Source organism: Oxyura jamaicensis, chromosome 15 (assembly GCF_011077185.1).
Source record: "Oxyura jamaicensis isolate SHBP4307 breed ruddy duck chromosome 15, BPBGC_Ojam_1.0, whole genome shotgun sequence".
Lineage (NCBI taxonomy): Eukaryota > Metazoa > Chordata > Aves > Anseriformes > Anatidae > Oxyura > Oxyura jamaicensis.
The window spans coordinates 9,854,968-9,866,160 of NC_048907.1; positions in this window are offsets into that span (position 1 = coordinate 9,854,968).

Consider the following 11,193-nt stretch of genomic DNA (forward strand, 5'->3'; position numbering starts at 1 on the left):
AAAATGTTTTTCTGATTTCAAAATGGTAGACGTTTGAAAAGCTGCACTTCAGAGATCCGGGTCTGTAGTAGGTACCAGCACTAATTATATCGCTTCCTTTGTGGGTTTGACACTTTACTGCTGGAAAAAAAATAAAAAAGAAAAAAAAGAAAGAAAGAAAGAAAAAAAAAAAGAAAAGAAAAAAAAGAAAAAAAAAAACTAGATATCTTACAGCAAAACCAGAAAGATGTCCTTCCTGGAGCAAAGGTGAGCCCCTATATCCCTGCAGTTAATTCCTTCAGCTTGCTATGGGTCACCAGTGTCTCTTTACAGCTGCCCTGCTAAATGTTTAGCACTGAACGAGGCACAGTAAATAATGAGTGAGGGAGCCGGTAAGAACTAAATTGGTTTTGTAGCTCCTTTTGGTGACCTGTGTCCTGAGTATGACATCCTCCTCCCCAGGTCTTTAAACACAGAGGTTTTCCTGTCCCACACTGGTTCATCCACAAATCTTTCATTGCCAGCCTTGTCCTGAACGCCAAGAGTATCTGAAGCATGTTTCTTACTGCAGGGTGGTCAAACTTCTGAACAAAATGCTTTCTGCCGATTTCTGCTGTTGTATATATACAACATCCTGCTAGCTTTCCTACGCCCCGCGTCTATACGTGCACAAATATGCAAATCCATTGCAATCCCTTTACTTAATATATTATTGCAGCCACACAGGAAATGACACATCCTAGAGAAAGGCAACTGCCTTGGATGTTTACATGAAAAATGTGTAACTTTACAGCAAGCTCTGAATGGCTTTGTCAGTTTAACTTTGGCCCAACTGTAAATAAAGTTAATGGAAGTTCCCCATCAGCAGCTCTGCTTGCCAGCCCTGGATCCATCGCCGCATCGCGCAGCTCTTCCCACCGGGCTCCTCCTGCTCTGCGAAAGGAGCATTACTCTGCCTCAACGCCGAGCCGATCGGCAGGGTTTTTGTGTTTCAGGGCTGGGGGACATTGGGGAATTCTTTGGATTTTTTTTTTTTTGGTGGTGCTTTGCTGCAAACGGGCAGTTGTGTTCTTCCCTCCCTTTGGAAGGGAAGGCGGATGAAAGACATTTGTTGTGATGTTAGGTTGCTTTAAAGAAGGACTCCTTGCAAACGTCCAGCGCTCGAGAAGAATGGCGTTTTTATCATTTTCAAACATCAAGGAGGGGAGGGAGAAAAGCAGAATTTTTTTCCCCTGGTCCTGGGGTGGTTTTGCAGTGTAACTCAATCTGATGTCACCGGGGGAGGAGTCTGCGCCGCGTTCCTTCAACTGGGGCTGCCTCGGTTCAAGGCCTTGTGGCTGAAAGTTCTTAAATCTGTGGCAGACAGGCATGACTATTTCTTAATGAGACCCCTGCTGCAGTAACGCGTTTTTTATTTTAATCAGCTTCTTAATGCTATTAATTACGATTTATTTAATAACGCTCTTCCCGTCTGCAAGGTTCCCGTAGTCCCACCCGAGCAGCACAGTAACACGCTCCACCGTTAGCGTCTGTGTGAAAACACATGTACAAGCCCATATAAAACCTTCCTAATTAGGTCTTGAACATACATATGCCTTGTGAATGTGGGTGACAGGCAGGAACAAAGGGAAAAGAGGAGGGCAAGGAAAATTTCATAGAAGTTTCCAACTATATTTACAGAGGCTGTTATAAATTAACTTTAAAGTCCATTTTTGTGGAAGATTGCTACATTTAGGAAGAATAGATTTGTTTTTTGTGTTTTTGCTTTCCTTCCAGACTCACTACCTGCAAACATTTGCTCCTGTGGACAAAACTGTAAGGCTGGATTCAAAACGAATTGATAAAACTCCACAGGAGACAGGAACAAATAGATTTGTAAAACGTTCACGGGGCAGCATTGACTAGCAATGTTTAAACTTAAACAGATCGGACTTTTGGTTTGTCTCAACTTCAGAAAGCCCCTGCGTGTAGTCTGGGAATCAAAGTCACCTCTCGGCTTGTCTAAACCTCATTTTGCACAGCTACCTCAACTTTTTTAACACCCAGACTTCAATACGAAGTGAACCCTTTCTTTAAGCAGCGATTTGAATGATCCTTAAAGTTGCCAGTAAAATAAGTTAGATTTCACCATCCTTGTATTTTCACCCAAGTAGTTTACAGAAAAGTTTTATTTCAATGGGCTTTGGTTCAGGCACAGGAGAACAAAACAGTTTTAAATTGCTCTGAGTGTATATCTCTGTTCACATATACGAGTCTACATAACAGTGAAATTCAGATTGTTCTTTCCTTTTTTCATTCTTAGAGTTTTTCAACAAATGCAGCTGCTTAAAGGATTTTTAAATGAAAAAAATATAAACAAAAGAACTATTCACGACAAAAAGCCACCCTCGGAAACGTTTTAGTAATTGAGAAGCTGTCAGAAACGATTTTTAAAAGTTTAATATGCACCCGCGCCCACCCCCCCAACCACGTCTTTATTTAGGCTGAACAATCGTTTTAACGTGATACAAATGCAATACTTTCTTAATGGCATTTTCCTGTCTGCAGGATTGAAAATAAGAGAGCCGGAGAAACCTCCTCGTTCCTTTCGATAAAAATAAATAATCTCAATCATTTCCTAGCTAGCGGATGGCCAGAAATACCTTTCGTGTTTCCATAAACATATCCAATCGATAGCTTCAAAAGTGATTGAATGTAACCCAAACGCAGCCAGCCCCAAGATCTCAGATCTCTGCTGATCAGACCCCTACAAAGCAGGCTCTTGTGCTCGCTTTGACAGTGTCCGAGAGGGAGGGGAACATGAATGAGAAAAACAGTCGCTAAATGCAAGTTATGAATGAGGGATCGGATGGGAGGGAGGGAGGAAAAAAAATTTGACACTGACGAAAAAAAAGAAAACGAGAAAAAGGAGAGAGAGAGGGGGGAGACGCAGCCCCTGCCCCAAGCCGGGTGAATTCCGCCGCTTTTGCCCTGCCGTGATGTGTGCGGGCCGGGCCGGGCCGGGCCGGGCCGGCAGCCGCAGCCCCGGCTACTGCTGGGGCGGGGGGCTTGGGTCCCGGCCGGGCTCCCCCCGCCCCCCTCCCGCTTTTGTAAGGCAGGCCGTGGAGGTTTTATAGCGACTCTAATTCTCACTCCCTCCATTTCCTTCCTTTCTGCATTTTTTATCCCCCCTCCAGCCCGCCCCTCCCCTGCCCGCAACCCCGCTATTGATTAACCGCTTCGCTGCTGCCCCGGCCGGGCGCTGCCGGGCCTGGGGAGCCCCCCCCCGGCGGTGGGGGCACCCCCCCGGGGCTGGTCCCGGTGCCCCCGGTGTGCCCGGGGAGCGGAGGGAGCCGGCGGTAGCCGCGTCCCCCCCGATCCCCGACCCCACGGCCGGCGGCGGCGGGGAGCGGGCACGAAGGGGTTAAGGGGCGCGGGCAGCATCGATCCGTATTGATGGCTTCGGTAGTTTGAAGAGATTTGGGGGCCGGGGGGGGGTGGGGAGCCTTCGCCTCGCTTTGAATTGGAACCCCCCGGCTGGGAGCTCGCTCCTAATTGCATGCACAGCATTCCTTCGGAGTGGGTGGTATCACCTTTTACTGCTGCTCCCTTCCACAGGGAAGGCCTGTAAAAATCCCTTTCATCTGCCCGAAAATCAATAGCCGGGGCTCTGCACGGCTGCTGTAAAAACAAAACAACCCCCCCGTCCCTCCCCCGCCAAAAAAAAGGGGGAGGGGGGAATAAATAATAATAGTGCTAATAATAATAATAACAATAAGTCCATAGGGATGGGGAGAGGGAGCCCTGAGCAGCGCCCACCCCGCAGCCGGGCGCAGGGCAGGGCCCCCCCGGCGCTGCTTTGACAGCTGCTGGGGGCTCCTGGCGAGGGGCTGGGGGCTCCTGGCGAGGGGCTGGGGGCTCCGGGCTGCTCCCGCTCCGCTACGGCGGCCGCGGCTGCAAAGCGCCTGCTGGCCGGAGCGGCGGGGAGGATGGCTGGAGGTCAGGAGCAGTGCCTAACAGGTTAAAAAGGACGGGGAGAGTGGGGAGTTGCAGTTATGGGTGGAGTTACCCACGGTTTAAAAAAATAAAAGCACAACGGGGTAAACAAATTCATCTGGCGGAGAGTGTCGCGAGTGAGGCGAGGGTGCTGCGCCTTGCTGCGTCCGGCACCGGGCTTTTGGAAGTCAGTAAGGAGAGGCTTTGCCAGGAAGCTCTTCAACCGAGTCGGTTTTTCGTTCTGCCCCCAGCCCGAGCAAAAGTGGTGCGGGGCTCGCTTAGGAGGGAACTTCCCCTTCGCTGCTGGGTCTTAATTTCTTTAGCACCGAGGGGAGGGGGGGGGATTGTTAAGCGTTTAAAAATCCATGCAAAATAAATCAATGTGTTTCTGCCATCTACGTTTCAATTCAATAACATCGTTTTCATAGAGCTATTTCATTAGTATGGAATAACTCACCTGTAAGTAATTACGGCTGACTTGCTCTCTAGCAGAGACCAAGGCAAGTCCAGAAAGGGGATAAAGGTTAGCTCAAAGAAATACTGCAGAGGTTTGGCATGGGTCTAAAAGTGAATAGCTACGTTCTCTCCTTAGAAAGCAAGCAGTTCTTAATCATCATTTAAAAGAAAAATCATAGTTGTGTCTAGAAGCTTCACTTCAATTTAAAATCTAAAAGCAAAAAGCAGCCTGAAAGTGTTTCATCAGTATAACGAAACGTGGCTGCATCTAACAGAAAAAAAACTCGAAAGCAGCAAACAACCCCAAGTTCCTGTAACAATTGTTTGAGAAATCTGCCTTTCTCAGATTTCACACAGGCTCAAACAGTCAAATAGTTTGTTTGATATTTGTTGGTGTAATTCTACTTGTTGAAATTGTGTGTTGGCACTGAGCTACATTTGTTTGAAATTAGTTTATCAGTGTAACACTAACTGAGGAATGAGTTTACTGGTTCAAAAGTGCACGACTTTGAGCAAGATAATTTAAGTGGAGCTATAAAAGGAAAAAACACAAAAAGTATATTTTTTTCTGTCTAATACAACTAAAACTAAAGAGATTTTTAATAGATTGTTTAGTGTAAAGTTGTATTTAAATCACAGTTCAAATGCTTCCTATTTTTTAATGATTTTTATTTAGACAAAATTGCCCAAACATTTTGTATTAATTCAGACAAATACGTAACAGTTATTTCTAGCTTGTTCACAATATGCTTTAGGAAGCTTTCCAGGGCATATTATTTTTAGAGAACCCAGGGTTTCTTGGTTACAAGTACCATTTTAAATAGAAACAATCTTTTTTCAGGGTTAGCTAATTTCAGGAAGCTCATCCTTTCACCATTGTACAAGCTTTCATATTTTAAAACAAAATATTTACAAATAAAAAACTCTTCCTAAAATACCTAGGATGCGCTTATCTTCAAAATTCTGTGACTATGTACTTTAACCCCTGTTTGGAACAAAAGTAAAAAGGTCATTTTGCTGCATCAAACAATTAAAATGTGCTTCCAGCTAGCCAGGGAGCTGTGCTGTGAAAGATTGGAAACATTTTTTTAGGAGTGCACTGCAGCAACAAAACACACACTTGAAAGTATTTCAGGATCTCACTCTTTCTTTTAGTGTCAAGAAAAACATTTAGTTAATAATAATTTTTAAAATCCACTAAATTTAATCAGAAGCCAAACCTGGGATTCAGTTTTTTCCCTCTTTCCAAATCTGTGGAATCTAGTGGCTGTTTTTGAAATAGTTTAAATGTTTTTTGTTTTTACAAACAAAACAAAATCAACTGTATAACCCACAGTTCAGAGAGCATGAAAAAAGGAGAGTGATTTCCTTCATTCACTGAATTAATCTCAACAAACAATTTTGGAATTTCATTTGTTTGAAATCTGCAGCATATTTATCTCCCAGGCATTTTAGTGCACTAATCTGCTTGACATTCAAGAAAAGTAACTGCAGAACAAACCTCCCTCCTTACCCCCCCAGCAGAGTTGCCAATTAATCCGAATCTGTTAGCCCTGACCAAACGGGAGGAATCAGCAGGGTATTGTGGGAGATTTATCTGAGGGTCACATCTCACTTCTGAGTTAAGAATTTGATATGAAAATAAATCAGTATAGAGGTTTTCTCTGCCTTAGGTTATCTGTAAAATATGTGCCAGCCACGAGGATAGCTGTGTGTTTGTTGAGGTGCAACCACAGCCTGTCTCAGTGCGGTGTGAGCAGAGGTATTTGTTTCTCTGATTAATGCTGGGAGCAGCCTTTCCTTTTTTAACTCCAAAATCCCACCAGCAAACACTTGTGCACAGGCACTTTGTGTATGTAAAAGTAGCTGACCTGCACAGATGGAGTGATGAAGTTATGGTTCGATTATCAAACCGAAGCTTTAGTTCACAAAACTTGCGAATCTTCAGCCTAAATTTGGGGGGTGGGGGGGGGGGGGGGGGGGGGGGTGGGGGGAGACCTGTGGCTCTGTGCTCTCAGTTTGACTAGCTCATAAACTGTCCTTCAGAATGAAACAGAGAACTGCAGAAAGAAGTGTTTGCAGTTTTGCTTGGCATGGCTGTGGAATTACGTCCTAGAAATGAATTGAAAAGTCATTTCCAGTGCTTTTAGCTGTTAACCAATATAACTCTGTTTTAAACCTGCTGCCTTGGTGGGTGCTTCCAAAGTTATATTTAACCTTTGTATTGTTCAGCAGCACTGGCAAGGCTTCATTTGAGACCACCTTTTTAAAAACTTTGTTTCAAGATTAATTTCCCATTACCTTCAGAATTGTGTGGTTTGCTCTTCTCACAGATCCCAAGCAGTTAATGTTGCCATTCTGTTAAATTATTTTCTTGCAAGCTGTATACCAATTATTAAAGTCCATCAGAGATCAGTGCTTCAATTATATTTAAAATCTCACTTGTTAGTTCACATTCAGATTTCAGACCCCTCTGATTAACTGAGCAGAGCACCTACCTTAAATTATAACCTCGCATTCCTCGTCAGTTGTAATGAAAGAAACTGAACTAGTTAAGCAAGGCTTTGTTGGCACAAGTGGAAAATGAAAATAAATGAATTAACAAGCCTTGAAAAATAATCTTTGCAATTACAGAATTTCTTTGGTTAATATCTCACACACATTGTGCATTTAACCACAGGAAAGTGGTGGGTGCTTAAGGTGTAAAAGAGCCTTTAGAAATATTTCAGTCAACACTGCTAGCTCTTGAACATGTTTATGTATGCCTTTCATGTCAATGGGGAAAAAATAGCAATGAAATTTGGGTGTTTATACACCTAGAAACTGGGAAGTCCTGCTTAAATGCAGCAGCCTGTAGCTGGGAGCAGTTCTGTGAGAACTAGGACTTTTTCACACTAATTGAGATCTGTACCTGGAAAATAACAACCCACAAGGAGAACTAATTCTTCAGTGAGAGCTCAAACCTGTTAGGAGCCTGTGACCAAACCCAGGACAAATTCAGATAGGGTTTACTATAAACACTCTCTTACAGAATAGTAGCTTTCTCTATTGGTGAAGGTGGAATTTAGATTGCAGAAGTCATCTGTTAAGATCAAACAGATAACAGGGTCTTTTCAAAACATTTAAAAATATTCCTTATCCACAATGTTATCTTTCTGACTAAATGATTTTAGTAAATGCTGGAGGGAATATGACATTAGCTAACGGAGTGCAAAGGGTCCCTGTTTGTCTCAGTCCTCCGAGTATTCCTTGTAGTGGACTGAGTTCACATTTAAAACATTCAAATGCATTTCCCCAAATGACATCAAAGAGCGTTTAAATCAATATTTGGATGATCAGGGAGCAAATGTTTGAATTGGGAAAGGAAGGGGCAAATACAGCCCGTGCGTGGTTGCTGCAGCACGGCGCACACGTTCCGAGGTGGGCAAATGCTGTGACATGGCAGGGCTGCAGTGGGGAGGCAAGGCAGGGCTTCTGTCCTTGGGCAGCTCCTCTGCGTGGAGAACATTTGGGGGGAATTACAGTGCCATCAAGGAAGGCTTGGGTTTTGCCTGGACAGTAGTGGCAGGGAACTAGAGAAAGGGGCAGGTGAGCGCAGGGCAGCAGCAGTTCACCAGTTCTTCCAAGTACTTGATTTAATATTACCAGTGAAGGGGAAGACTTGTGCTTTGTGGCAGAAACCAGAGAGAGCAGTTTTTTGGACCTCAGCTTAGAATGAAGCTACTTTGATGCTGCAAACACCATAAAAATCCTTTAAAATTTTAAGAATTTAAGAGAAAAATTGCTTTCCTAAGACCTGACGGTGGAAACTTCAAGCATCGTTACGTTTCAGCTCAGACAGTTTTTCTCTTTCCCATGTAAAAATTTAAGAGAGGAGAGGTGTACTCTGACTGTGATTAAACAAACCACACACACACACAAAGAAACCAACCCACAGTAAGAATACCTTGATAATATTTAAAACAGACTATTAGGGTTCCTTCCAAGTATGCATGTAAGCTTTTTCTAACAGGAGTTGATTCGGATGCAGTGTAAAGTTTATTTACTGCTCTTCCCTGGCTCTTGGCAGACCTTATCTTGGTTTCAGCACAACTTTCAGAAGTCCCTGGCACACCAAAACTTGCTGTTTGTTAGCCTCCTGTAAAAAGTACCCAGCTTTTCTCCACTGCTCATGTAGAGGATGTGCACTCTGTGCTTCATTGCTGCTCCTTTGGATTTGAATTCTCTGGTACATTAAAAGACATCATCAAAAGAAATCCCTAAAACCTCTAGACTCATTATGTGATGGGGTGTTTTTAGTAAGAGTTTGTTAAACTATCCTGATTCAAGCAACAATCAAGATAACATCTCTTTAAGCTACATTAATTCAGACTCTTAAAACCAGCATATATGTGGCAAGGAGTGCAAATTAGTATGGTAAAGGTTGTTGTGCACTTAAACCACACTTCAAAACAACAGCCTGTTCCAGAGAATAGTCTGAGAACACTCTCATCTCGTTTAACCAGAATTAATCAAAATTAAACAAATTCTCAAAATGTCAAAAGTGATTGTAAAAAAACAATGTGCATTGCAAACCCCACCACCTAAACAGCCGTTATGTTTAAAGGAAATCTGTGATCTGCAACCAATTAGGAGCAAAATGGTTGTAAAATATTTAATTTGTGAGTAGCATTTTAAATTCAGTAACAGCTATAACAAAATGGGTAAGTAAATGACATTAATCACTCCTGATACTAAATTATCCCTATTTTCCTTCTAAGACAGGAATCAGACTGGGCGATGTTTTCTATTAGTTAAATACATCCATAACCCAATGAAAGCCTAGGAGGCCACTTAACTAATGGGGATCCCAACATCCTTGTTGTTCCTTTATTTTGTGTACTTTTTAAAGGTCATATAACAGTTTTAAAGAGTCACCCCTTGATTTTTCGGCAGAGGTAGTGAGCGTTATTTTCCTGATAAGAGCTATTTCAGACAGGTAGAGCAATGTTTCCTGCAGTGAAGACTAAACACCAGCCTCATTTGAAATGATTTTAACAACTTCATGGCCTAGAGGAAAATACTGCTCTCTAGCCTACAATACCATTTTTTTTTTTTTTCCTTTTTTGGTTTTGTTTCAAAGAAGAAGAATTTTTGGAGGGCTGCATAAAATAAAGCAGTAAAACACAAGTGGTCATTTTCCACAGTTGAGCCATTGTGTCACTCAAAATCCCATATCTCGTTTGTTTTCTATAAATTAGTGGCAAGTGCAGCAAGTGGGTGCAAGTGCTCCATCCCGAAACTCCTGCGCGGTGATCCTGCTCCAGCAGCCAGCCACGCAGTCTCCCACTCACCTGTTTTCCAGTTTTTTGCACCCTCTGGCTGCCCATTTCCATTCCTCATTCATGGAAACTGGAATTTATTTTCTGATATGTTTTCAAAGAAAATAAACCCATTTTTAAAGCCCGTTTTAATTTGCAAGCATCTCAGATTAGATTCAGCTTCTCAAGATGAATTATTTCCTGCTTTTCTTTCTTGTAAATATCTTCCACCACCAACCACCTTCTGCAGATAAAACTTCACCAATTAGTCATTTACAGACATAAACTCACAAGGCAAAAAACAGCCTTCGCAGCTCTAGGCCTCTTTGATGATGATGATGTTTACAAATGCTTTCACTGCTGGGCTAGTAATGTGCACTTTGCCATTAGCTCTCTGAAACTGGTCGACACACAAAATGTGCCTTTCAGTAAGGCAGATGGTAAGAAAGATTGTTCCTTTCATTACACGCAGGACACTTATAAAATAAATAGTGGCTGGGGTGAGCGTACTGATTTCTTCAGACTGAAGAAAGCTGTCTTGTTGTTCAAAGTGATTTCACTGGGAGCAGGTCGCTCACATAAAAATCTGTCCTGGTGAGATTTCTGCTGTTACTGCTGCCACTGTGCCTCCCAGCAGCAGCTGAGGCAGGGGCTTCTGGTGCCAGGTGCTCACTGCAAGGCAACCCTTGTAGGAGAGACACAACCAAAATTATTATTATTATTATTTCTCTACTGTGGTTTCTTCAGTTCTGGTGCAAATCTGTGGTTCCCTTCCTCTTAAGGTGTCAAGTGCATCAGGAGAGGCTGGTTCCTGACTGCACTGATGTATGCAACAAACAAACGCTCTGCCTTTGGTGGAGATACAGGAGGTAAAAAGGGTTAAGCCAGGCAGCAGAGATGTGAGTAATCTGCACTGCCTGAACAGAAGCAGAAGTGGGTTCCTGAACTGTGTGGCTTGCGGGAAGAGTAAGTGAGAGAAATGTCAGAGCCCAGAGAGCAGGAGAGAGTGGCAAAGTGTATACCGCACAAACACCACAGGTGTTAGAGCCTTTTTTTGTTGCAAGCAGCCTCAGCAATACAGCACTGTCCGTTTGGAGTCAGACTGAAGAGAGAATGATGTATCCCAGCTCCGCTCCCCTGTGCCAGGGTGCATACCCTGCACTCTGATTTTCTTTCTTTTGTCCGCTGGGACCAACCATCCCCTCCCCTGGCACTGCTTTAAGGCTCACACAAGGTGTTTATCCCAGCACAAACAGTTTTTGCTTTACAGGTGCTCAGGGACTGGCCAGCACATGGACAGCAGACAGCGTGTTTCGTTTTTCATCTGAGTACCAGACACTTTTAGAAATGTGCAGGTGTGGAAAATGAATCAGCTACCCTCTCCATTTGCTTCCCTGTGATGCTCTCCTGTGGTCCCTGGGATTACCTAAGCACCAGCTGAGTTTTGGGTTTGCTGAATATCTACCAAAATATTTTAACAGCT